The sequence below is a fragment of the Zootoca vivipara genome, chromosome 4 (genome assembly GCF_965207765.1).
Source record: "Zootoca vivipara chromosome 4, rZooViv2.hap1.1, whole genome shotgun sequence".
Classification (NCBI taxonomy): Eukaryota; Metazoa; Chordata; class Lepidosauria; order Squamata; family Lacertidae; genus Zootoca; species Zootoca vivipara.
The window spans coordinates 77,003,234-77,029,055 of NC_142587.1; positions in this window are offsets into that span (position 1 = coordinate 77,003,234).

Consider the following 25,822-nt stretch of genomic DNA (forward strand, 5'->3'; position numbering starts at 1 on the left):
TAAAGTTCTGTCCTATGGTTCTATGTCCATTCATATGTGTCCTTAATGAACACACTGTCTCTTGAAAATAAATGCTGTACCTGTTGAGTAGATATCTATATTGCTTCACTCTTAGGAGTGGGGAATTTAAAGGAGTTCCATTGATATTAAACATTTTTCTGTTATATTTAATTGTGTTTACTTTGCCCAAAGGAAATGGGAGTGAAAGCACAATCGTCGCTTTACAGTCATTAGGATCTCTCAATTTAGCCAATTTTTGCAGGCAACCCAGCAATATTAAAACAGACTTGCAAATCCTGCGGACATATAAGACTATTTTAATGTTGGCATTTATTTTTCACAAGTTTTTGTTTTGTAACTGTATTATTAATACTTGGGTAACAGTAGGCAGACAGCACGGGAAGTATGGCTCGACACTTTGCCCCAATCAGGTGTTGATTGCAAAAGCCTGGGGAAAAATGAACATAATTATCATTACAGGGATTGTAAAGGTGTGTGATTATAAATACACACTTCCTGGTGGGGGGGGGGGAACATAGATGTATATCAGCAGCAGAACTGTTCCCATTATCATGAACTAAAACATAATTTCTGGAAAACAATACTAAAAGCATGTTTTCTCCTTTTGAAATTATATATATATGCTGCTTTCCTTTTTTTTCTATTTTCTATTCCTTTTCTGTATTCAGGAAACTTACTATGACTCAGTGTACAACTCACCAAAGATTTCTACGCAAGCCCCACTGAAATGCACTGAAGATCAATTTTCCATTGCACAGATTAATGTATTGATGTGTATCTCATGCAGGAGGTGTTCCTGGTGGATAGTACTGCTAGTAAACAAATTTGTTGGCAATATGTTAACAGGAAAATGAATCCAGTACACCGTGAGTTCGAACTGTAGGCTGCAAAGGGTGGTGGGGAGGCCTCATTGATTTGATGCTTTTGAATTATGGTGCTGGAGGAGACTCTTGAGAGTCCCATGGACTGCAAGAAGATCAAACCTCTCCATTCTGAAGGAAATCAGCCCCGAGTGCTCACTGGAAGGACAGATCCTGAAGCTGAGGCTCCAATACTTTGGCCACCTCATGAGAAGAGAAGACTCCATGGAAAAGACCCTGATGTTGGGAAAGATGGAGGGCACTAGGAGAAGGGGACGACAGAGGACAAGATGGTTGGACAGTGTTCTCGAAGCTACGAACATGAGTTTGACCAAACTGCGGGAGGCAGTGGAAGACAGGAGTGCCTGGCGTGCTATGGTCCATGGGGTCATGAAGAGTCGGACACGACTAAACGACTAAACAACAACAATAGGTAATAATTAAAAAAAAACATAATCAGAAGCCAATCAATTAACTATTATGGAAATATGTTTTCTTAATTGCCCACATGAGCACAACAAAGTATTCAGCAGGCATTTCAGGTTTGGAGCAGAGCGCACCTCCTGAATCTCTACTGGCAGAGCGTTCTGTCATCTATATGATAAGAGCATAGTTCATGGTGTGAAAGCCGACCAGATTCAATCCCTGAGATCTCTTCTGAAATCAGGGGTTGGAGGCTGCAGCTTTCTCGATGTTGCTAGACTACAGTTCACAACTCCCCAGACCATTGGCAACGCTTGTTCAAGCTGATGGGAGTTTGAGTCCAAATTTTTACTGCTTCTGTCTTAAAGTGTCTTGCAGGAAGCAGAGTGAGGAAAACCACTTAGTCAGGAGAACAGATCACACTGGGCCACTAGGTATAAGGAAGCTCCTTATATCTATTGCTGCTATGTTAATTTTTTATGATCTCCAGGGCTCTGCAAGTTAAAACCCCTTAAAAGTGATGGATAGGTAACTTCTGGCCATTTTTTAAAATTTGCTCTGTTTTTGTGAGACCCAAAGCTCATTTCACTAACCTTATGTGAATTTGTCACCTTTTCAGGTAATTCAGAAACCTTCATTTTCATTATTAGAAGTCATCTATCAAGGTAATTTAATATTTTCCAAACGGCTCTTTGATGCAGAAATGGAAAGATCACGACGACTTGGTTACTAAAAAGGAAGAGAGAGAAAACTGAGCTGGAGACTAAAAGCAGCCAGGCTTTAAAAAAAAATGCCGAAGAGGAAAAGAAAAGAAAAATCCCAGAAGAACAGTCTTTTTAAAAGTCTTTCATCCCAGATATTGCTTCTTCTATTCTACTTCTCTGGTGGCTGGTCACTTAGAAATTTCATTTTCTATCACAGTAGATAGATTGAAAAATAGTTCCTTAATGGAAAATGAAAATCCTAAATGGCTCAGCTGCTGTAGAACTTGATGCTGAAAATAACTTGGACAAGGCCAGGAGGGGAAAGACCAAGAGTAATGGGGCAGGATTCAGCTTCCGAGAAAAGGGTGAGCAACATTATAAAAAAATCACCTACATCCCTAAAGTGCATTGCAATTACATCTAGTGGTTATGGCGCTCGTGGTTATGGCAACCCAAAGCATGTGTGCTATAGATCACTGCCTTGGCCAGCAGAGAGTGTTGTTTTTAAAGAGAGAACAGGTTTTTAGAAGGGACAGAACAGAATGAGCATCATTTGGAGAACACTGGCAATGGATGCCCCATGTTGCAGCATTGTAGCTGTCGCATTGGCCAGAATACCATAGCAATGCCTGGTGCGGAGAGTTCCCATTCCGGCGTTGCCAAGGCTTCTGCTGCAGCATGGAAGCTCTCCGGAACCACACATGCTACTGTAGCATCAGAATGTGCCTCAATTTCCTACAGGTAGAAAATCTATATACCTGTATTTTTCCGTCTATAAGATGCCCCCCCCCATGTATAAGAGGTCCCCTGTTTTTTGGGCAACAACCAATCGCCAGTCCACCCTCGGCACTATCCGTGTCTAAGATGCCCACTGATTTTTGACATTATTTTTTTGGGGGGGGGGAACCTTGTCTTATACACGGGAAAATATGGTATGGCTGCAGATGTGACAAGTTTTTGCTCCTTGCAAGATATTGCAGCCCCTGCTGTTAAGCAAGAGAGCTTACATCAGGCGTTTCCCAAGCTAGTGCCCTTCAGAGGTTTTGGACTATAGCCCTATCCGGCATTGTTAGAGGTCAGGAATGTGGGGAGTTGTGTTCTGATAAGTCAGTGACTGAATGCAGGGGTTTTGTACATCTCTCCTTTAATCTCCTAACGGGGTGGTTCTCAAAAAGTAGAGTGCTTCTAACTGAAGTTAGCACTGCTCTTATAATGGTTCCTTTGCATTCCTTCCAAATCCTGCAGGTCTGGGATGCAAAAGAAGGGTGCATTGCAGGAAAATGTCGACAGTCGTTGTCAGCAGGTGGCCATCTAAAGGGTCTTGCTGTCAGTAGATGTTGATTTTTGGTGACATCCTGAATTGCCCGTGTATAGCCAGACTCCTATATTTTATGTGAATGTTGTTGACACTTTGCCGGAGTGTCTGAAACTGCCGTTTATTCTTTCCTATTCATGTATTAGATATTATCTGCGATGCCACCTTCAGCAGAGTGCAAAATCGTATGCAAACAGCAGGAGGTGGATTCACGAAGCGGGCAAGCTGTCCCACCTTCACGGGTGTGGAACTGTTGTCAGCTGTAGTCAAACCCTCTCACCCAGTAAGTTAATACTGTGTCTCCTGTCTGGTCAGATCTTACACAGGTTTTGATACAAGGTGTGAGCCAGAGCTCACTACCAAATGGGAAAGCGATCCTCAATATGCATTTGAGAAACTCAAAAGATTAGGAGAACGACCATAGCTCAGTGGTATATAGCACATGCTCTGTGTGCAAAAGGACCCAGGTTCAATCCCTAGCACACCCTAGGTATTTATTTATTATTAAATTTGTATACCAGCCTTCATCCGTAGATCTCAGGGTGGTTCACAACATATACAAGATAAGAAGAAGAAGAGGAGGAGGAGGAGGAGGAGTTTGGATTTGATATCCCGCTTTATCACTACCCGAAGGAGTCTCAAAGCGGCTAACAATCTCCTTTCCCCTCCTCCCCCACAACAGACACCCTGTGAGATGGGTGGGGCTGAGAGACTTCAAAGAAGTGTGACTAGCCCAAGGTCATCCAGCAGCTGCATGTGGAGGAGCGGAGACGCGAACCCGGTCCTCCAGATTACAAGTCTACCGTAAAACCCGACAAAATAAACAATCAAAACAAGAACAAACCAATAACCCTCTCCCCCCCCCTGCTCCCACAAACACATTAAAAAGTTTATAGGATGATAATCAGTCAAAGGCCTGCTTGAAGAGGAATGTTTTCGCCTGCCGCCTAAAGATATATAACGAAGGTGCCAGGCGAACCTCCCTGGGGAGAGCATTCCACAAATGGTGAGCCACTGCAGAAAAGGCCTGTTCTGGTGTTGTCACCCTCCAAACCTCTCGTGGATGGAGGTGGCACACAAAGAAAGGCCTCAGAGGATGATCTCAGGGTCCAGGTAAGTTCATATGGGCAGAGGCAGTCCTTGAGGTATTGTGGTCCTGAGCCATTTAGGCTTTATTGGTCAAAACAAGCACTTTAAATTGGGCCTGTAAACTCCTTGGCAGTCAGTGCAGTTGGGACAAGATCAGTAGAATATGTTCAAGCTTGGATGCTGAACCACATTCAGAGGAAGGTAGGGCTGCAAGAGGCTCCTGAATGAAATCCTGGACATAGCTGCCAAGTCTCCCGTTTTCCCCGGGAAAACCCCTTTTTTACTTACCTTTTCCCGGTGGTCCCCTGTATCACTTCGTCTCCCGTTTTTCTCCGTTATTTTCTCCTGCTGGCAGCCATTTTTTTCCTTTCCGATTTGCCCTTCTATGGGCACCAAAAATGGCCACCGCCAGCTTCAAAAGCCGCATGTACGCATGTCCGGAAGTGCATAGACGTCACTTCCGGTGTTGGCGGCGGCCATTTTGGTGCCCATAGATGGGCGGAGCGTCACCGGAAGTTGTGTCGGAGCACTTCCTGACATGCGCACAAGCGATTTTCGAAGCCGGCGGCAGCCATTTTGGGTGCCCATAGAAGGGCAAAGCGACACCGGAAGTTACATCGACGCAACTTCCGGTGTCAAATGGCTGCCGGTCCCGGATTCTGCAGTCTGGAACTTGGAAGGTAAGATCCTGGAGGGCCACTGCTAGTCGGTGAAGACAAAATTGAATCCGATGGACAAATGTAGTGAATCTGTATAAGGCAACTTTTGATCTGTATAAGGCAACTTCTGATCGGCCTATGGGTTGTCAGCTAGGCCTGATCCCACCCAGACAGTGGCAGATTTGTGAAGGGTGGGACAGATTTCATCCACAACAGAAACATTTCCAAATACCGTATTTTTTGCTCCATCACTTTTTCCCTCCTAAAAAGGAAGGGGAAATGTCTGTGCATCTTATGGAGTGAAGGCCCCTCGCAAGAGCAGGCTTGGTAGCCGTGTTGGGAGAAGCGCAGCGCCTCTCCCAACAGCGGCTACCAAGCCTGCCCCGCTTGCTTTGCGGCGAGCCGGGAGGAGGGGCGAACGGGAGCCCCTTCCACCTCTCCTCCTAGCTTCCATCCTTCCTTCCTTCCTTCCTTCTCTCTCTTCCCTCCCTCCCTCCTTCCTTCCTTCCCTCTCTCTTCCTCTCTCTCTTTCTCCCCTTCCTTCTCTCTCTCTCTCCCCTTCCTTCCTTCCTTCCTTCCTTCCTTCCTCCCTCCCTCCCTCCCTCCCCCCTCTCTCCCGTTCTCTCTCTCTCTCTTCCTTCTTTCCCTCTCTTTCCCTCTCTTACTCCTTCCTTCCGTCTCTCTCTCTCTCTCTACCCTCCCTCCCTCCCTCTTTCTTCCTCTCTCTCTTTCTCTCTCTCCTTCCTTCCTTCCTTCCTTCCTTCCTTCCTTCCTTCCTTCCTTCTTCTGAGCCGTTGAAGGCTTTCTCCATTAAAAGCAGCCATTGGAATTGGGCCCAGCTGGTGCTGTCTTGCCCCGGTGAGCAATCTGGCTGCCAACTTCTGCACTGGCTGAAGTGTCTGAAGCATCTTTGGAGACAGCCCTCTGTAGAACGCATGGCAGGATGCGGACCCTGAGGCTGTCCTCAAGGTCTACTTGTTTTACAGTGAGGTGAGAGGAGGGACGGATGGGAATATTTTTTTTTCTTGCTTTCCTCCTCTAAAAACTAGGGGTGTCTTATGGTCAGGTGTGTCTTATGGAGCAAAAAAATACAGTATTCCTCACTGACAAATCCCATCTTTGCATTCTTCACACTTCTCTCAGGACAACCCACTGCCACTGCCTTTTAAAACCATTATGTGCTAGTTACAGCATCTTAAAAAGCAGAGACATCACCTTGCTGTCAAAGGTCTGTATAGTTAAAGCTATGGTTTTCCCAGTAGTGATGTATGGAAGTGAGAGCTGGACCATAAAGAAGGCTGATCGCCGAAGAATTAATGCTTTTGAATTATGGTGCTGGAGGAGACTCTTGAGAGTCCCATGGACTGCAAGAAGATCAAACCTATCCATTCTTAAGGAAATCAGCCCTGAGTGCTCCCTGGAAGGACAGATCGTGAAGCTGAGGCTCCAATACTTTGGCCACCTCATGAGAAGAGAAGAATCCTTGGAAAAGACCCTGATGTTGGGAAAGATTGAGGGCACTAGGAGAAGGGGACGTCAGAGGACAAGATGGTTGGACAGTGTTCTCGAAGCTACGGACATGAGTTTGACCAAACTGCGGGAGGCAGTGCAAGACAGGAGTGCCTGGTGTTCTATGGTCCATAGGGTCACGAAGAGTCGGACACGACTAAACGACTAAACAACAACAACATGTGCTAGTTAACTCTGAGTCGCCAGATCTCATCCATTCACTTAAAAATTCATGTTGAGGGAGAAATATTAGGGTTTTTTATTGTGAAAAAAACAAAGTCAACCATATTATACAGATGACTTTGGTTTCACAACTCATCTAAAGCAGATGTTTGCAAACTTGCCCCCACCCCCAGTTTGAAAATTGCTGAGGATCTTGGCAGACCACTTCATGAAATTTCTACTTGTAGCAATTGTAATGTGCTGTGCTAGATACTATATGATTTTTAATTGTATTTTTAATTGCTTCTTTTATTTCTTATATAGTCTATTTTATTGTACTCGGATTTGAATGCCATAGAATTTGAATGGTACTACAATGAAAATGCAATTAAAAACCAATATGAATATCTAATGTGAAGATGCAATGGACCACCTGAATAAAGCTCACTGACTATTGATGGTGCATTGGCAACAGTTTGGGAATCCCTAGCTGAAAGATTGATGGGTACAGAGACATTACAGAATAGTCTGTTGCGTGTCAAGGCCCCCAGAAGAAATAAATTCACACAGACACAGATTTTGGTTTAAGGTTAATGGGCAAAATTTAGGCCACAACTTTATTGATTACAGAAAATGTGAGCAATATTGGCTTAGGCATTGGCAATAAACTCTGACTCCTGCCCATCTTGCAGGAAGTCAGTAAGGGTAAACCACCCAAAATGGAAGCCACACTGGGGGAACCCACCTGCAGCTCTCTTCGGTGTTCCCAGAGGCCTGGCATGGCCCTAGCCCCTCAAGCTTCAGACAGGATCCAGGCCCCGGATTCCTTTAAAGAAATACCCTTGGTCAATGGAGGGGCAGGCAATGGCCGACCTCCCCCCACAAATCAATCAGCCAATGCATAACCGCCAAACCTTACAAAGTTGTGACGATTGCTAAGAGATAGGCAAAAACCAAATGGTCAGTGCCAATCTGCCAAATGGAAAAAATTCCTGTCCCAAGACAAGCGACAAACCAAAGTTCAAACCAAGGCCAGAGGGCACCTAAAACAAAAGAGAGGGTGGACGGGTGTTCGGCAGCGTGAAGCAGGTGCTCAGCACACGTTGTGCTGCCGTTTTTATACCCCCCATGATCACCCCACTCAATTGTGATTGGCCAAAAGAGGCCTAGGGTGATAGTGGTGCCACCTTGGCGTAAAGAGCATCACTCCCCCACACACACCAGGAGGTGGGGAACTGTGTTGTGGGCCTGCCCACTACCAGGACCATCCTTTAAGATGATCCAATTTGACTAAATTATTCTAAGGGAATGACTAGATTGTTCTGATTTTAGGTGTGCTAGGGTAGCACCTCAAGGTTCACCAGTCAAGCCATTTGCTTTGTTAGTCAATATTATTGGTATTATTATTATCAATAATATTTCAGACATCTCGTCTTGCTACTGTCATGTTTATATTCTTAATGGGCTCTGACTCGTTCCCCACTCTCTTCATTGCTATCATTTTTGTTCAGATTCTTCTTTGGCGCTGTGCTCACAGACAATGATGACACATGAAGTTTTGCTGTCCCTCAGCAACCATTTCATTTGGGGGAAGGAGCCTTTTCAGCTCCACAAGACCAGATCCTTATCACTGTGATGCCACCAAGATTATCAGTAGCAAGCTCAGGCCTTCAAAGCACCTTGCAAGGCACTGCTAAAACAAAGGGGGGGGTTTCCTTCATTTTAGCAGAAGATTCCAATACAAACCCTTTCCTGCATGGAACCATGCTGTACTGAGCAGGGAACAGAACAGAAACATGCAGGATTCAACCCCACCCTCCTGCACACCAGATGATGTCAGCAGATTGACAGGTGGGTGTGGTTTGGGGGGGAATGGCCCTGAATGTCAACTTGGACCCCCTGCTAGGACAAGAATCACCCGCAGGCCAGAGGTTCCCTACACCTGATTTACCTGATCACATTTGTCCCTACTTGCTTTAGCATTCTGTGCTCCTCCCCACCGTCTCTTTGCCTTTGTCTCTCCCTATTTCCACAGCTGTGGCCTCCTCACATTGCTGGAATATATATTGTAAGTTCTATGGAGGCAGTGGTCTATCATTTTTACTTATGTTATCATGCATGCAGAAGACATTGTATGGCCGTTCATCTTTTCTTTTTAAGTACTGAAATAATTTATTTAGGGTTTTTTTAAAAAAACAACAACATTGTAAGATGCCTTGCTCCTGAAAGGTGTGGATTTATTAAATAAATAAAAGGTAAAGGGACCCCTGACCATTAGGTCCAGTCGTGACCGACTCTGGGGTTGCACACTCATCTTGCATTATTGGCTGAGGGAGCCGGCGTATAGCTTCCAGGTCATGTGGCCAGCATGACAAAGCCACTTCTGGCGAACCAGAGCAGCACACGGAAACACTGTTTACCTTCCCGCTGTAGCGGTTCCTATTTATCTCCTTGCATTTTGACGTGCTTTCGAACTGCTAGGTTGGCAGGAGCTGGGACCGAGCAACGGAAGCTCACCCCATCACAGGGATTTGAACCGCCGACCTTCTGATCAGCAAGCCCTAGGCTCAGTGGTTTAACCCACAGTGCCACCTGGGTCCCTATTAAATAAATAAATGCAAATAAATATACAGTTATAATAGACTGGGGCATAATCAGTTTTGAGCCCTCCAGTCAGGATCCTAAAGAAATCTCGAGAGATGTGTTACAGTTTGGGATGGTTCCTTTGAAATGCTGAGATTTTAAAACTTTTTTCTCTCCATCACCAATGTGACTTCAGTATAAAAAGTCAAGCAAGTTACTGATGCACCGATGGGCTTTAAACAGCTGCGAGCTCTTGCATAATAGATAACAGTGCCTCCAGCAGGGCAGTGCTATGCTCCGTAGAAGCAGTTTGTTAGATTTGCAGCAATGGGGGGGGGAGAATCCTTCTCCTCTCCCCTCTTTCCCTTTAGCTGTATTTGGCTTTGTTAGACACCTCCTACAACCTCCTACAAAAAGTAAACATTGAAATTCAATTCACAAACACCACAATTATCGGCCAGACCTCTGTGGGCCTGCAGCAATCCTGACGATGCTGTCTAATTCATGTTTTATTCTTCTAAAAGAGCATACCATCTTCCAAGCTCCTTCTTTCCCCAGGTGTGTTGTCACTTGTCTGTTACCTTTCATGTCCAATAGACGCTTAAAAAATTGGAGACTGATGGGCAATGGGGACGCTTTGTAATGATGTTCTAGGAAAAAAGTATTGCATCCCCGTAGTGCTGCTGCTGCCTTTGGCCAGCTGCAAGTAGCAGCAGCAGCGGGCGGGGTGGGGGGTGGACTCATTTGGAGTCACAGGCTGTGGGCTGCTTTCTGGAGTTGCTTTCTTACGAAACGTGTGTTGTTTTTCCTTCTACAATAAGCAATTCATAGCCTTGGCTGCACAGTGGTACCTCTGGTTATGAACTTAATTCGTTCCGGAGGTCCGTTCTTAACCTGAAACCGTTCTTAACCTGAAGCACCGCTTTAGCTAATGGGGCGCCCTGCTGCCTCTGCGCCACCGCTGCACAATTTCTGTTCTCATCCTGAGGTAAAGTTCTTAACCTGAGGTACTACTTCCAGGTTAGCGGAGTCTGTAACCCGAAGTGTTTGTAACCTGAGATGTTTGCAACCCAAGGTACCACTGTATAAAAAAGCTGCTGTTTTCTGAAACATTGGCCTTTAAAAGGGTAACTTATTTTAGTCTCAAAGGGGTTCTGCGCTCCTAAATTGCCTCCATGCATTTGGGGACCTATTTTGTACGCTCATTTGGAGACCTTATGTACGCTCAGATACTGAAGGCGCATAGCAGCCTAACCATTAAGGGAGAACAGCGAGCAGCAAGGACTGAGGGTAAAGGAATATTGCAGCATCTTGAATATTTGAGGGAGCGGGGGGATGTTCTGTACTGCTTAGAAACTCCAAACTCTCTTCATTGCCTTTGATCCATGGCTTAACCTCCACACCCCCAACACACAGACATGAGCTATGAGCTATGAGCTAGCATCTCTCAACATTTGTAGCATCCAATGCTAGTCCTGTTCAGAGTATTCACTTATTGAAGTGAATGGACATAGCTAACTTAGGTCACATTCACACCATACATTAAAAGTGCTACGATACCATTTTGAACCATCATGGCTTCCCCCAAAGAATTCTGGGAGCTGTAATTTGTTAAGGGTGTTGAGAGTTGTTAGGAGGATCCCATTCCCCTCACAAAGTTCCCCAGGAAGAGGGTCTGATTGCTAAAATACTCTATGCTTTATCAACAACAACAACAACAACAACAACAACCAGAATTGTCCCATGCTTCTGAATACAGTTATACCTCGGTTTAAGTACGCCTCAGTTTGAGTACTTTCAGTTTAAGTACTCCGTGGACCTGTCTGGAATGGATTAATCCACTTTCCATTACTTTCAATGGGAAAGTTCGCTTCCGGTTAAGTACGCTTCAGGTTAAGTACAGACTTCCAGAACCAATTGTGTACTTAAACCGAGGTACCATTGTATATTTTTCTGTTAAAGCACAGAGTGGTTTAGCAATCAAGCCCTCTTCCTGGGTCTGAATTGCCCCATGCTTCTCAGGCAGCCTTTTGGACAACCTTGGATAATATTTTGGACACACACAGTGGGGTGAAAAGAGAAAAAAGCAGGAACTGTGTGACAGAGCAATGCAAAAATTTGTGGGGGCCCTGATCTGACTTGGGAGTTATTAACATCAAACTCAGGAGGGGGGTGGCATTGCTTCATTATTCAGCCAACACACTGAGCCAATGCACACCCCTAATATCTGGGCCCCATGGCATGTGGGATGCGGTGGCAGGTGAAGCCCCACTGATCCTTTTCACCTATAAAGCAGTGCATGTGTTTAGCTGAGCATGAAAAGGAAAGAGGACAAGGGTATATAAATCTTTCCCGCCCCCTTTGAGACCCCTGCATTACCTGGCTATCGTCCATTGCCCAATCGTTTTCTTCTTAGCCTGGTTCAGATACTGGACATCAGCCAGGCTAGAAAAAGAATTCCTCCAACCCATGTGGAAGGCCACCTGTCATGTACAATCTGCATCGCAGGGGGTTGGACTAGGTGACTCCCGAGGTCCCTTCCAACTCTACAATTCTATTCTATGATGTTAAAAATTGGCCTCCCCACCACATGGGAACAGGTAAGACACATGAGAAACCAAGTGCGGCTGCTATTTTTTATACCTAATTCAGTCCTTGTCTGTTTAGCATTTACCATCTGAAACTCTTATTTGTTTCTCTTTGCAATTCTCTCTTTCCAGCCAGGAACAATTAATATAGATGGGGTAATTGGACTCCAACTGCAATTCTGTAATACTTTCCGTGTGAGTAACCTTACTGCAGCAAACGATGCTGCTCAGAGCACAGTGGCCTGAGGATTCTAGCCAAAGTGTGCAGACAGGAAGAGTCTCCAAAATGCAATGGGTTAGAATTGGTTTGTTGGAAAACTTTTAGCCAATGCATAAATTAAACCAGGGGTTGTCAAAGTTTTTTGTGGCTTGGGCCGGTTCACGGTCCCACAGACACCGCGGTGTGCCAGAGTGTATGTGTGCACGCACACACACATGAGCAAACGCTATTTCTGGCACGCAGGAGACGACCGAGCGGGCGGTGGGGGTCCATGGGCTGGTTAAACGACCGCCTTGGGCCACTTGCGGCCCATGGGCCTTAGGTTGCTGACCCCTGAATTAAAGCATGGAAAGCTTTAACAACCTGCAGACATTTTGGCCACTGAAATGAAAGCTTTGATAATGTTGAGTGCATTGGATCTACCGTATTTTTCCGTGCATAACATGCCCCCATGTATAAGACGACCCCTATTTTTGGGGACCGCAAAAAGGGGGGTGGAATTGCCCAGAGTTGTTCAGCTTGGGGGGGGGCACCACCGCCAATCACTCTATAGCCTGCCTACCACTGCAAATCACATGTCGCTGCCGTAAATCATCCACCCAATTGCCGCAGCCACAGCCAATCGTCAGCAGACCTTGCCGAAACAACCAATCACATGCCAAATCGCCGCTGCCAATCTCCTGCTGGCTGCTGCCACCAATCGCCCGTCCCCCCCCTGCTATCTGTGTATAAGACAACCCACAATTTTTGCCTATTATTTATAAGGAAAAAATATCATCTTATACACAGAAAAATACTGCATTCCCCCCCATAGAATTATATCTTCCATTTGACAGCCTTTCACACATCACCTAGCATTTCACGGGCTGATCAGAAACCCTGTGCAATCATTGATTCCGATCCCATGCTGAACCTATGTACATAGGTTTTCACTCTGTACACAGACTTTTCACTCCAGGGTGGAGCTGATGGAGACTGGGACATTGGGGACGCCATGCCTTGTGTTGCCGCTCCCCCATCCACACACCAACAAATGCATGGAGAAGCAACTTTTGAAGTGAGTCTGTTTTTGACTGATTGATTACCTTCATTGTTGTTGTTGTTGTTGTTGTTGAAGCTATACAGTCCAACAGAACAAATATTGTGATGTGGGAGGCCTTCAAAGTGTACAAACAGATTGGAAATGGATCGTTATTTTAAAAGGTTGCTCTGATCTAGTGATTCCACTTTTAATTTGTAGAGGAGATGGAGCTCAACATACAGATGGGATGTGCATGCAGAGGAGCTGTTTCCTCCAGTGAAGTAAACGAGGAGCTGCTAGTCGTGCACACAGAGCTCTTGATCTTTGATGGAATTATTTCCAATTTTATGAACGCCTTGACTTTTTCTTCCATTTGACAGCCCTTCACACCTCATCTAGCATTTCACGGGCTTTTCTTCCCTCAATACATGAGCAGTGAACACCACTCCATCTAAGGACTTCAGTCTACTAAAAGCTCCTTTAACTTTCCTTTAAAATATTTCTCTTTTCATGATATCCTGCTATCAAGAACCATGCAGCTGCTTTATCTTGTGCTGCACTGAATTTAATGAGGCTTGATTTCCACTGTGAAAGTTACCTGCAGGGGAGAATGTTCACCAAACCACCTTACCTTCCACTCTTTCCCATATTTTCTTTTCATGCCTGCCCATAGCACATCCACCCCAAAATGCAGCAGCTTCAGCATCCCCCCCCCTTAAAATTTAAAAGGGTTCCTGTCACAACATGCATCCTGCCAATCTGGAATCATGTAATTAAACACCGATGTCATGATTCTATGTAGGCAATTGGATTTTCCTATGGCATTCTACCACAGATGGCAGTCAAAACCCTTTCATGACCTTCAATCTGAATGGGGCAAAGAGTAGGAATGTGGAAGCACTGCCCAAGCAACTGAACAGATACCCCCTTCTTTCTGCAAGAACATAAACTAAACATGCGGAAAAACTTTCTGAGAGTAAGAGCTGTTCGTCAGTGGAACAGTCTCCCTTGGGAGGTTGCAGAGTCTCCTTCCTTGGAGGTTTCTAAGCAGAGGTTGGATGGCCATCTGTCCTGGATGCTGTAGCTGAGATTCCTGCATTGCAGGGGGTTGGACTCGATGACCCTCAGGGCCCCTTCCAACTCTACAAGTCTATGGTAATATGAATCATTGTCTGTCAATGTCACATGGTAAGGCTTTTGCCCTGACCCAGCTCTAATCTTACATAGTTAGGCATGCCTATTGGGGACAGAATGTGTATGGAGATGCACATCAGAATGCACATCTTATTGAAGTAATGACCATTCCCCACATAAAGGGGAGGCGCATTTTGCGCAGTCGCACGCAGCCCCCTGGGATCCCTGAGGCAGCCCTGGAAGTTTGGAAGCTGGCACTGCCTACCTGGGGCTGGATACTGGTGTTCTCTGCCCACTCAGTTAGCCGTCCAATCCAGCTCAGGGAGGCGTGCCGGGGGGATTGGCCAAGTAGGAACAGGTAGCCTTACCTTGCACACGGTGGAAGTAGAACCATTCTTGGGAAGCAGCCGACGGATTCAGAGGTTTCCCACCCTCCACTCCCTAAATTAATGCTTGCATTACAGGTTGTTTCCTTCCACAGGTGTACACGCATGCAGGCGCTGCTACGACAAGGCTGCTGTTGAAGGGCCGGAAAGGAATTCCCCTGCATTGGCAGGTTTCGCCTTTCCCATAGCAATTTGTCACAATTTGGCAGATGCAGGCCTTGGGCAGAATCCTCTAGTCATTTACATATATGGGCAGCGATAACAGGGTTCCTGTAAATGGGGCAAAAGGGGGGGCATTGACCATATGCATAGGCCATCATTGCCCTCCCCCTCCGGCAGCTGCGATCGAGGGGGGAGGGCTATCTGCTTGAACATATGTTCTCCAGAGTTAGCCCAACCCCCTCACATGCTGGACAACCCTGAAAATAACCCCACCCCGGGCTGGGGGCTGGGAGGGATATACACCCAATGCCTGAGCCAAGGTCTCCTTTCATCTGAACTCTTAATAAAGCTGTGGCCAATTTTAATCCCATCAAACGTGGTCTTGTGTCATTATTCCACTCAGGGGCTGCATGGGGTTTTGGGGGGACTCCGCCTGACTGCGCAATGCAACGTGGATAGGTCTGCACTTGGATGGATGTCTGGATGCATATAGCTATTGTCCAGGTGCACTGCATAACTTTCAGTAGGAGATGCATTCAGGTGCACGTGTGAATGTGAATCCTCATCCACAGTCTGCCTTAGCTAGTTAATCATGTGTGACTGTATTGCGTGAAGAAGCATCCGATTAGATGTGTTCCCCTCTCCTCCCACACCCAGCCCCTTGCAAGTAGTTTTGGTTTTTGAAAAATCGTTGGAAAAGGGGGCAAAAAAAAGTCATGAACTCAGGACTGGCTTTTATCAAGATGTGTTATTTGTCTGTTGTGCTTTTATTGGTGACAGAAAGCTTTAAGATTCAGCATTGCTTTTACGAGGATTTCTTTTAGCTTGGAAATTGCTATTCAGTGAAGTGAAGTGTTAAATCTGGCCTCATCCATGATGTGATCAGACTACAGACTGGAACACTTTTGACTGACATTATTAAAAAGATATATAACCCTAATCTATTTTATTTTCACTTTGCCTTGTCTTCAGTGATGTATGAAATTCCTTTTAGATTATTACAAATCTTCATCAGAGCTTTTTCTTTTCATCAAAAAAAGTTGATGTGGTGAGATAGGCTTCTTTTATTTTGCTATTTTTACCCAGAGGAAGATCAGGACTTGAAGCCTGATTTATTGAGGAGGTTCTCCTGACTTTGGAGCCAAGCATGCCTTTGTGGTCAACTGATGTTTACAGTTGTAAATATATATATATTACAAAATCTGCTGGATTTCCATCAGAGGACAATAGGACACATTTGAACTTTCTACATAACAGTAACTCCAGCAAGTATAGCTACAGTGAATACAAAAAGGTATGTGATAGACTTTTGTCTGATACCACTGTTTCATGAATGTACCAGAGTTTCCATGACTTAAGTCTGTCATGGCCAGTGGTTTGTGCCAGGGCAGCTAAATTGGCAGCCTATCCTTGGAATGTAGGAGAAAAGCAACTTGCTTCCAATGTATTGCTGCCACCCCAATTTATTGAGCAGGGTGCGATTCCAGGGGTCCCAGATGCTTACCCAGTGTTTGCGTTTCCTTTTGCAATGAGGCACAGCAGAGACTGTGGTGTCTTTATGACATATGGTTTATTTGCACATATATACAACCTAAGCCTATGATGGAGGGGTTCACAGCATCAACACCCCAAGAGGGTCTTGTTTCTCCCACAGACGCAGCCTTGGATTCCAACAGAAATCAAACATTGTTCCTTACCTTCCAAGTCCCAGACTGCAGAATCCGGGACCGGCAGCCGTGTGACACCGGAAGTTGTGTCGATGTAACTTCCGGTGTCGCTTTGCCCTTCTATGGGCACCAAAAAATGGCCGCCGGCGGCTTCGAAAGTCACTTATACGCATGTCAGGAAGTGCGTCAACGCAACTTCCGGTGTCGCTCCGCCCATCTATGGGGACCAAAAATGGCCGCCGCCGACACCGGAAGTCGCGTCTATGCACTTCCGGACATGCGTAGATGCGACTTTTGAAGCCGGCGGTGGCCATTTTTGGTGCCCATAGAAGGGCAAATCGGAAAGAAAAAAAATAGCCGCCGGCAGGAGAAAATAACGGAGAAAAACGAGAGACGAAGTGATACGGGGGACCACCGGGAAAAGGTAAGTAAAATCGGGGTTTTCCCGGAGAAAACGGGGTACTTGGCAGCTATGCATTGTTCTGACTCTCTCTCCAGCTTGTTTCTTTCCATCTAGGTCACATCACTGCCACTTTCAATTCAGACTTTGTCCTTCTCACAATCTCTGAGTTAAGGGAGGTGCCCCACCCATTTTTGACCTTGCCAAGAGCCCCCTTTCCTTTGTTCTCGTAATGGTCCATCACCCAGGCTATCACCTCAACACAAAAAGCTAGCTTGGCTTATATTTTAACTGGAGAACTGCAATGCAAAATTCAGAGAAGTGCAAATTATGAAAGATAGCGGGCTTTCTATTTGCATATTGTTTTAGAAAGTGTGAATTAGGTCAGTCTGCCTTTAAATGCAAACTGAATTGAATCCCCCCCCCATCCCTACTTCCCACATCATGCATAACTGGGGTTGTAAAATGTGTGGGGTGCCTTTGAATACCAAATCCTCCTCACTTCAGACTGTCACGTTCCACATGCTCACTTTAACACCTGAAGAAGGCTTCTGAAAATACCAGTAAGCCTTTGAACCATATCCACCACACATTCATAAATTCTGAAGAGATGACAAACATCTGTGCAAACATATAGTAAGCATATATGCCAGAATCTTGGCTTATTGTGGTTCCAGGCATATCTTCACCTAGTATTTGAAGGCAGATATTCTCTCTTTAATTAATATGGGTTCAGCACAGTACTGAATCTCAAAGAAAACCAGAAAAATGCCTAATTTCTTAATAATGTACTTCCTGAGCAGATGCAATCCTTTCCCTAAAGGATTTGACACTTCCCCCTTGTTTTCATTAACTAAACCTAGCTGAACTGAATCTTTTATGGTCTGACTCAAAACCAAACAATGTACGAGAGGGAGAGGGAGAGGGGGAGAGAGAATGAGGGACACACATTGAATCTGGTTACACAGAAGCACTTTAACTTGATTTGTGGTTGGTAGGTTGTGCAGCAACATACCAACATGTTAGGATAGCTACATCCAAGAAGAAAAGAATTTGGTCATGAAGGGCCTTGGAAATGGCACCGACACACACCAAAGCACCCCCATGGCTTTAGTTAGTTCGAAGAAAGGAAGCTGGAAATGATCAGAGGCAATGGCTTCTCGTTGACTTCCATTTATCAGTTTTAAAGAGCATCGCTGTGCTCAGCAAGCGAACGAGAGATAAGCAATCATCAGAGATGCAGCCTAGAGAGCAGCGAAAGAGCACAGGCAAGGGCAAGAGAGTGAATGGAGGCAGAAATGGAAAGATCAAGGAGGTTAGGTATCCGGTCAACAGAGTCTTGACTGAGAAGCGGACAGATTACAGGCCAACTGGAGGTGGAGGTGAATGAGACTGGTCTGACCCCAGGAAATTTATATCAGACTTTCTGTCAGTCAGAAGGTAAGAGGCTAATTAGGGCCCCAAGAAGGTTATCTAAGCTTCCAAATCATGATTCTGATTTGGAAAATGGGTTGTTTGTGTTCTTCTTCTGGGTTTGGGAACTGCTGTATTGTGAACAAACGTCCAGAAATCCAGCTCACTTATATTGCTTAGCTCAAAGCTCAGGAGCCGGCGGTAGTTATCTTGTATTTAAGGCAGGCATGATCAGCTTGACCTTGGCAGAATAAGACTACGTGATCCTGTAGAAGCAGGAAACGTACCACGATAGAGCCTTGTGCAGGTGTGAAGTGCAGAACTGAATGGACAAGGAGGAATGAGTTTGTAGAACTCTGCTTGCTTATCATCCTTCATGACAGCAGCAATATAAACTGCCAGAGGTGGGGAAAGACATCATTGATTTAAAGCCTGGATGCACTGGTCTGAGAGTCAATGTGGAAACATCAAGGTGATGCAAATGAAACCTTGTGACAACCTCCAGCCATTTATCAGGACTTGAAAGGGAACAGCAAATAATCCACCAAGCATGATAATCATATCAGCTGAAACAGACAGAGCAAGAACATCATGATCAGCTGGCCCAGAGATGTTACCTTTGGGTATCATGCATGGCAAAGTTAGGGGAGAAATACTTAAAGACAAGCAAACAGCACGGCTGAGAGAGAGGAGACTCAGAACAGAATCAAGGAACGTTTAGGCAAAAATCCAATGCAGACTTACTTGAAAGTTAGCCCCTTTAACTCAGTGAGGCTTATTTCTTATTGGTATCATAGATACCCATAGGATGGCATTATTAAAAAGTTGATTTTCCAGTGTTTCCCACAACACATTGTCAGCAGAAAAAGTGTGGCATTGAAAAAATTGTAGTGGTGTCATAATGAAAAATGTTGCTATTCATTGCATGAGTTTTTAATAGGCATGACCCTGGTACATCAGAGATATTCTGTGAGTTGTAGAGGTGGTAGATGGAGGACGAGTAAGGTTTAGAGCAGGGGTCAGCAAACTTTTTCAGCAGGGGGCCGGTCCACTGTCCCTCAGACCTTGTGGGGGGCCGGACTATAGTTTGAATTTTTTTTTTTGAACGAATTCCTATGCTCCACAAATAACCCAGAGATGCATTTTACATAAAAGGACACATTCTACATGCTGATTCCCAGACCATCCGCGGGCCGGATTTAGAAGACGATTGGGCTGCATCCGGCCCCCGGGCCTTAGTTTGGGGACCCCTGGTTTAGAGGATAAGCACTAAAGGTAAAGGAGTAAAAAAAACTGAACCCCCTAATTGCTGGGAAATTAATCATGTCATAATAGGATGTATCCAAATGGGTGGCCCCTGAGAGTGAGAGCGTCACGTGCAATACATGTTCAAACCCTGAAAAAATATAATCAAATATGTTAATGACACCGAGCAGCGCTGTTCTTGTTCTTGCAGGTGATATAGTGTCCATTCATCTCTCAAACCCCTCCCCATTGAAAAACATCAAGCATCTTCATGGTGGATGGGGATGAAACTAAGACTGGCACAGAAAAGTCAAAAAGGGGTGATGCCATCACAGAACTTTCACACATGTTAAAATGCCACTATACAAATGGAGTTCCACTTCTGGACTAGGTACTCTGAACAGGCACAAACCTCATAACCATAGCTTCCAAGTTTTCCCTTTTCTTACGAGGAAGCCTATTCAGCATAAGGGAAAAATCCCTTAAAAAGGGGGATAACTTGGCAGCTATGCTCATAACACAATATCTATAGATATGGGCAGGACTTTTTTGGAGGGATGAGAGAGTCCAGAGGAGAAAGCAAAACACTGAAAAGAGAGGGACTCTGGATATTAGGACTCGTCTGTGGGGTGTGGGAGGTCCCTGCCTGTGGACACTTCTTCTCATAACTTCTTGTCCCATGTAGCTTTGGAGTCAGAGTTTTCCCACAATGCTCCTTAAACCATTGAACTTCTTCCTAGAAGTGGATTGGCTTAATCCAACACTGTAGATGTTCAGGAAAAGATATTTCATTTTAGGTAGGCCAGGGGTGGGGAACCAGTGGCTCTCCATTTGTCGGCCTGCAACTCTCATCAGCTCCAGTGAGTATGGCCAAAGGTCAGGGGTGTTAGGCATTGTAATCCAACACCATATGTGGAGGGGGCACAGTTTCTTCACTCCTGGGGGAGGCCATGGGTTGACTTCATACATGTCATTGTTCTCTGAACCAGTCAGAACATTAACTTCAAGAGGAAGTTATCACTAATAGCTCCAGAATCATTAAATATGGATGTTTTATGGCTGATTTTAGTTTATTGCATTACATTTGGCCACTATGTGGGGAAATGTGTTATACTATTCATAAATATAACTATAAGCAAATCTGTATGAGACCTTCAAAAAAGAGCTGTTTTGCAAAAGCGAGTATGATCCCTGTGAATGATTGAACGAACATTAAAGATCTGGAATGAATGTCATGATGTTAATGAAGTTTTTCAATAGAGTCACTAGACATTGCTCATAAAATGAGCCTTATAAAAAAAATATGGTGGTATAATAATACTTACCCTTTGGAGATCATTCTCAGCTGGGAGGCATCTCTGTGCTTATCGGCCATAAACAAGCATCTTAATTGACAGCTGCGGGCCAATGTTTTCCCTATCAGGAGCTGAAAAGTTTTGTTGTAAGAGATCAGTTGATTTACAATTGGAATGAATTAGATCTGTTGAGTATAATATTTCCCTTTTCTGCTTTCTACCTGTAGACGTTTAAACACCTTTCTAGTCACAATATTGAGCAAGAAGTACAGGAAATGTGACACTTCCAAAAACTGCATTTATAAAAGTTGAAAGTCCATATTTCCTATTTATTGTTTACTTGGACTTTTAACAAAGTCCATCAACAAAGGCTCCTGAGTAAACTTAGCAATCATTGAGTCGTGTGTCCTCTTCTGGATCAGCAGGTATGGAAATACACCAAGCTTCACTTGTGACTAGGGCTGGGCAGTAAATAGCCATATCGTTGAAATAGCATCGTGATAAGTGTTTCTGGGAAAGATTGAGGGCACAAGGAGAAGGGGACGACAGAGGACGAGATGGTTGGACAGTGTTCTTGAAGCTACCAACATGAGTTTGACCAAGCTGCAGGAGGCAGTGGAAGACAGGAGTGCCTGGCGTGCTCTGGTCCATGGGGTCACGAAGAGTGTTTCAACAAGACAATATACAGGTGAACAAAAAGTGGAGACTTAACAGCTTCCCGGGGGGTAGCTCAGCTGTGGGGAGGTACTGTGGGACCCTCTGCTGTCACGGGGAGGCCCAGCAAGGTCCTCAGCCATCGCAGATATATATCGTGATATATCATGATATTGTGATATTTAGCTGGTGATATATCGTAATGTTGAAAACCAAATATCGCCCTACCTGTGACACTTCTGCAAAGTGTTATAATACCAAGAGTTTGCTGTGGAATAAATGAAATAATAAGAAAGTGCCCCTAAACATATGCAGAGTGCTTTTCATCACAAAGGACTGTAACCACAGCCTGTTGTATTGAAAAAAGATAAAAAACAAGAGTATGGCTTTCAGGAAAGATGGCATAGTCTCTGGATAGACATCTCTCGTTTTAGAAATTTAGAGATACCTGTTCCCGAGTAGTCATCTGAGCCAAATGAAAGCACCTTTTGTTATTGGTGAGGGCTCTATGGAGATGGCACAGAAATTCCACAGTTTTTCCTTACAGGATGTTTTACCACAGTGCAGGTGGCGCTGTGGGTTAAACCACTGAGCCTAGGGCTTGCTGATCAGAAGGTCGGCGGTTCGAATCCCTGCGACGGAGTGAGCTCCCGTTGCTCGGTCCCAGCTCCTGCCAACCTAGTAGTTCGAAAGCACGTCAAAGTGCAAGTAGATAAATAGGTACCACTACAGTGGGAAGGTAAACGGCGTTTCCGTGTGCTGCTCTGGTTCGCCAGAAGCAGTTTTGTCATGCTGGCCACATGACCTAGAAGCTGTACGCCGGCTCCCTCGGCCAATAACGCGAGATGACCGCCGCAACCCCAGAGTGGGCCACGACTGGACCTAATGGTCAGGGGTCCCTTTACCTTTATTACTTTGTAATCTTGTTGCGTGGAATTTGCATATCATGAGAGAGGAGAGGGTGGTAAAGGTCATGAACTTCTAGCCCAGACTTATGTGCATGGCAGCTTTCTTCTTCCCTATATCTGAATTGCTGCCTGCAGCAGTCCAGGAACAGGCGTGGCTGCGGTTCTACTATGTTACCATGCTCAATTTTTTCAAAGACTTTATGCGTCAGGCAGCCTGAACTTAACACTCCATCCCATTTGTAATAATCAAATGGATGTATTTGGAGGTTTTTAATGCAATGCCCTGAGGCCATATTTCCCATTTCCAGAATTCCCTATGGCCATAAAGGCTCAAAATGTAGCATCCCATTCTCAATACACTTATGTATCTATCAACCCATTGAAAGAAAGATTAGCACTGAAAGCTTAATATCTGATTTTATCATGAATTGCCTGCTAGAGTATCCTACAAATCACATTTGTGTACCAAATTGTGGGGCTGAGGGAGAGAGAAACCCATTGCAACTGCATGGTGGATAAACTTGCAGCACAAGATAATCTCTTTCCCCCTTCTTAGGAAATCTTCACAACATGCATTCAGTGCAGCTGACTCTCATGAGTTTTTCAGGATGCGCAATGGAAAGGATTGGCAGAGAAATCCTCTTTTAAAAAGCTTCATTGAGCTCTCACTGCATTGGGTGCAACTGTTTTGCCCTAGGTGAAGAACATCACAATACAATTCCATGCATGCATATGATTATTGCACGTATGTGAAACAAAATTCTCAATCAACCAGTAAAACCATGTTTTGTCCAATTATCATTATTATTATTATTTATACCCCACCCACCCATCTGGCTGGGTTTCCCCCACCACTCTGGGCAGCTTCCAACAAATACCAAAATACATTAAAATATCGCATATTAAAAACTTCCCTAAACAGGGCTACCTTTAGCTGTTTTCTAAATGTCAGGTAGTTGTTTATCTCCTTGACCTCCGTTGGGAGGGCGTTCCACAGGGCGGGCGCCACTACCGAAAAGGCCCTCTGCCTGGTTCCTTGTAGCTTTGCTTCTCGCAGTGAGGGAACCGCCAGGAGGCCCTCGGCGCTGGACCTCAGTGTCCGGGCAGAACGATGGGGGTGGAGACGCTCCTTCAGGTATATAGGACCAAGGCCGTTTAGGGCTTTAAAGGTCAGTACCAACACTTTGAATTGTGCTCGGAAACGTACTGGAAGCCAATGTAGGTCTCTTAGGACCGGTGTTATGTGGTCTTGGCGGCCGCTCCCAGTCACCAGTCTAGCTGCCGCATTCTGGATTAATTGCAGTTTCAGTGGATTCCAGATTCTGCCAGTTCCTCATCTCTGAGCCACCAGTTTCTGGCATGCTTCACACATAGCCTACTAGATCCCAACCTGGCTCTGCCAGGTGAGTTTCTCTAGATATTTTATTCTGCAGTCGGGCTGTCACCAAGACAAAGGCCTGATCTGTGATATCAGCCAACCACATCTGAGATGGTAGGAATACCTGAAGGGTCTTCAACAAGCATCTCAGTAAGCAAGGGTGTTTGTTTACAGTAGGCGATCCTCTGATATTGTTGGCAGGCAGCCTGAGCTCCAGCATTTTGGTCCCTATATTTATGAACAGAGCATTGAGTCAGAGTAGCTCCTGCTCTTCAGTCCTCTCAGAAGCTAGGGTTTGCCCTCTGATTCTTGAGGTCCAGTAAATTATTTGGCAGAATGCAGAATAAGTTCAAGGATCTTATTGGTTTGAACAAGATCTTGAACATTAAATCCTTATGCATACACCCAGTTAACTACAGTAAACCTGCAACTTACATGCACTTAACTTGTGGACATTCAGCTCTACGCGTGGGACAAAAAATATTTAAAAAATAAGTGTTGGTAAGGGGGCAGGGTTCTGGGGGAAATGACTTTGGCAATCCCGCCCACCATTGAACCCAATGGATTTTGACTATATGTAATTTTGGCTTTAGGCGTGATTCCCCGGAACTTAACTCCTGTGTAAACTGCAGGCTTACTGTATTACATTTCATCAGTAAGATTTTTACTGTTTGGCTATGAGTTTTCCCTCTTTTGGCAGACTCCTTTCTTGTTCTCTGCAACAAAATGGCACACAGAAGAGAAGGTCTTAATTTGCTGTGTGAATTAAGGGTTTTTTCCTCCTTCCAGCAGGAATGCAAAACTTTAATCAAGGCTTAAGGGAGCAGGGGATGCATTCGTGTACCATGGGATCACATCTGTTAAATCCAAATCTTGGCAGCTCAACAGAACCATGTTACACAGTAATTTGCAACACTGATAGTCAAACAGACAATTTTCAACCTAGATTAGTTTCAATTAGAAAGAAATCGTCCGAAATAGTCCTTTCAGTCTGGAAATGGCTATGTTTTGGTTATGTATTAAGATTTGTGTGTTAGATTATGATCATTACCAGAAGGCCAGTTTAGATTAGAGCACAGTCAAAGCATTTTTTAAAAAAATCTCTCTCAATCTTTTGTTGGGTGGATAGGGACAAAATTCCATAGGGTGGTATTCAACTGAGTCTTATCCATAGTAGACTTAACCTAACAAAGTGGCCAAGTGTTTCCTTCCCCACCCCTTTTATCTCTCTTTTAAGAAGCCTACTGTTGTTCAGAGTGATATAAGGCTCCTTCTACAGATTCACACCAACCACACACCCTAGAATGCCTTGGGAATGATGCCATGTCACATTGCATTGCATGGGTGAATCTACCAGTTTCAGCTTCTCTTGGTTTCTAATTTTCTCAATTAAGTTCTTCAGATTTCCATAGCAGTTTGCAAGTCCTCATGAAATTCATCAGCATTTCAGTGCAAATTTATCCTGATATAATTTTTTCCCTGTGCAATCTTTCCTAATATAATGCATATTTACAATGCTGTTTCCCCAAATATAATGAACTTTTGGAAGTTATTTTGACTAATATATGCATTTATATGCACAATTACCCTAACAGATGCATTTTTGTACACATTACTTAGCTAGAGAACTGCATTGCAAAATTCAGAGAAGTGTGAATTTCCAAAGATGGCTATACTTTGGTTCTTGCATTGTTTCAGAAAGTGCAAACCAGGTAGGTTTGCTTTTTGATGCAAATTTAATTTAATTCCTTCCCCTGTCCCTAAACATGGGGGGGGGGCATGGTCATTTTCAGGCAAATCCAGTTAAAAGGTTCATAGTAGCAGTTGATGAGAAAAAAGACTTCTGTCCAACACCTTGCAGAGACACTGCCAGTCAAAGTAGACAAGAGGCAAAGTGAGCCTAGATCAGCAAAGTACCAGTAGTCTGTCCTGGTTTAATATGGCTTATTGTGGATCAATAGGCAGAGCTGACCTTCAGCCCTTTCTCAATTTGCCCCTGTTAAAAATGAGTTGGTGGCTCAGGATT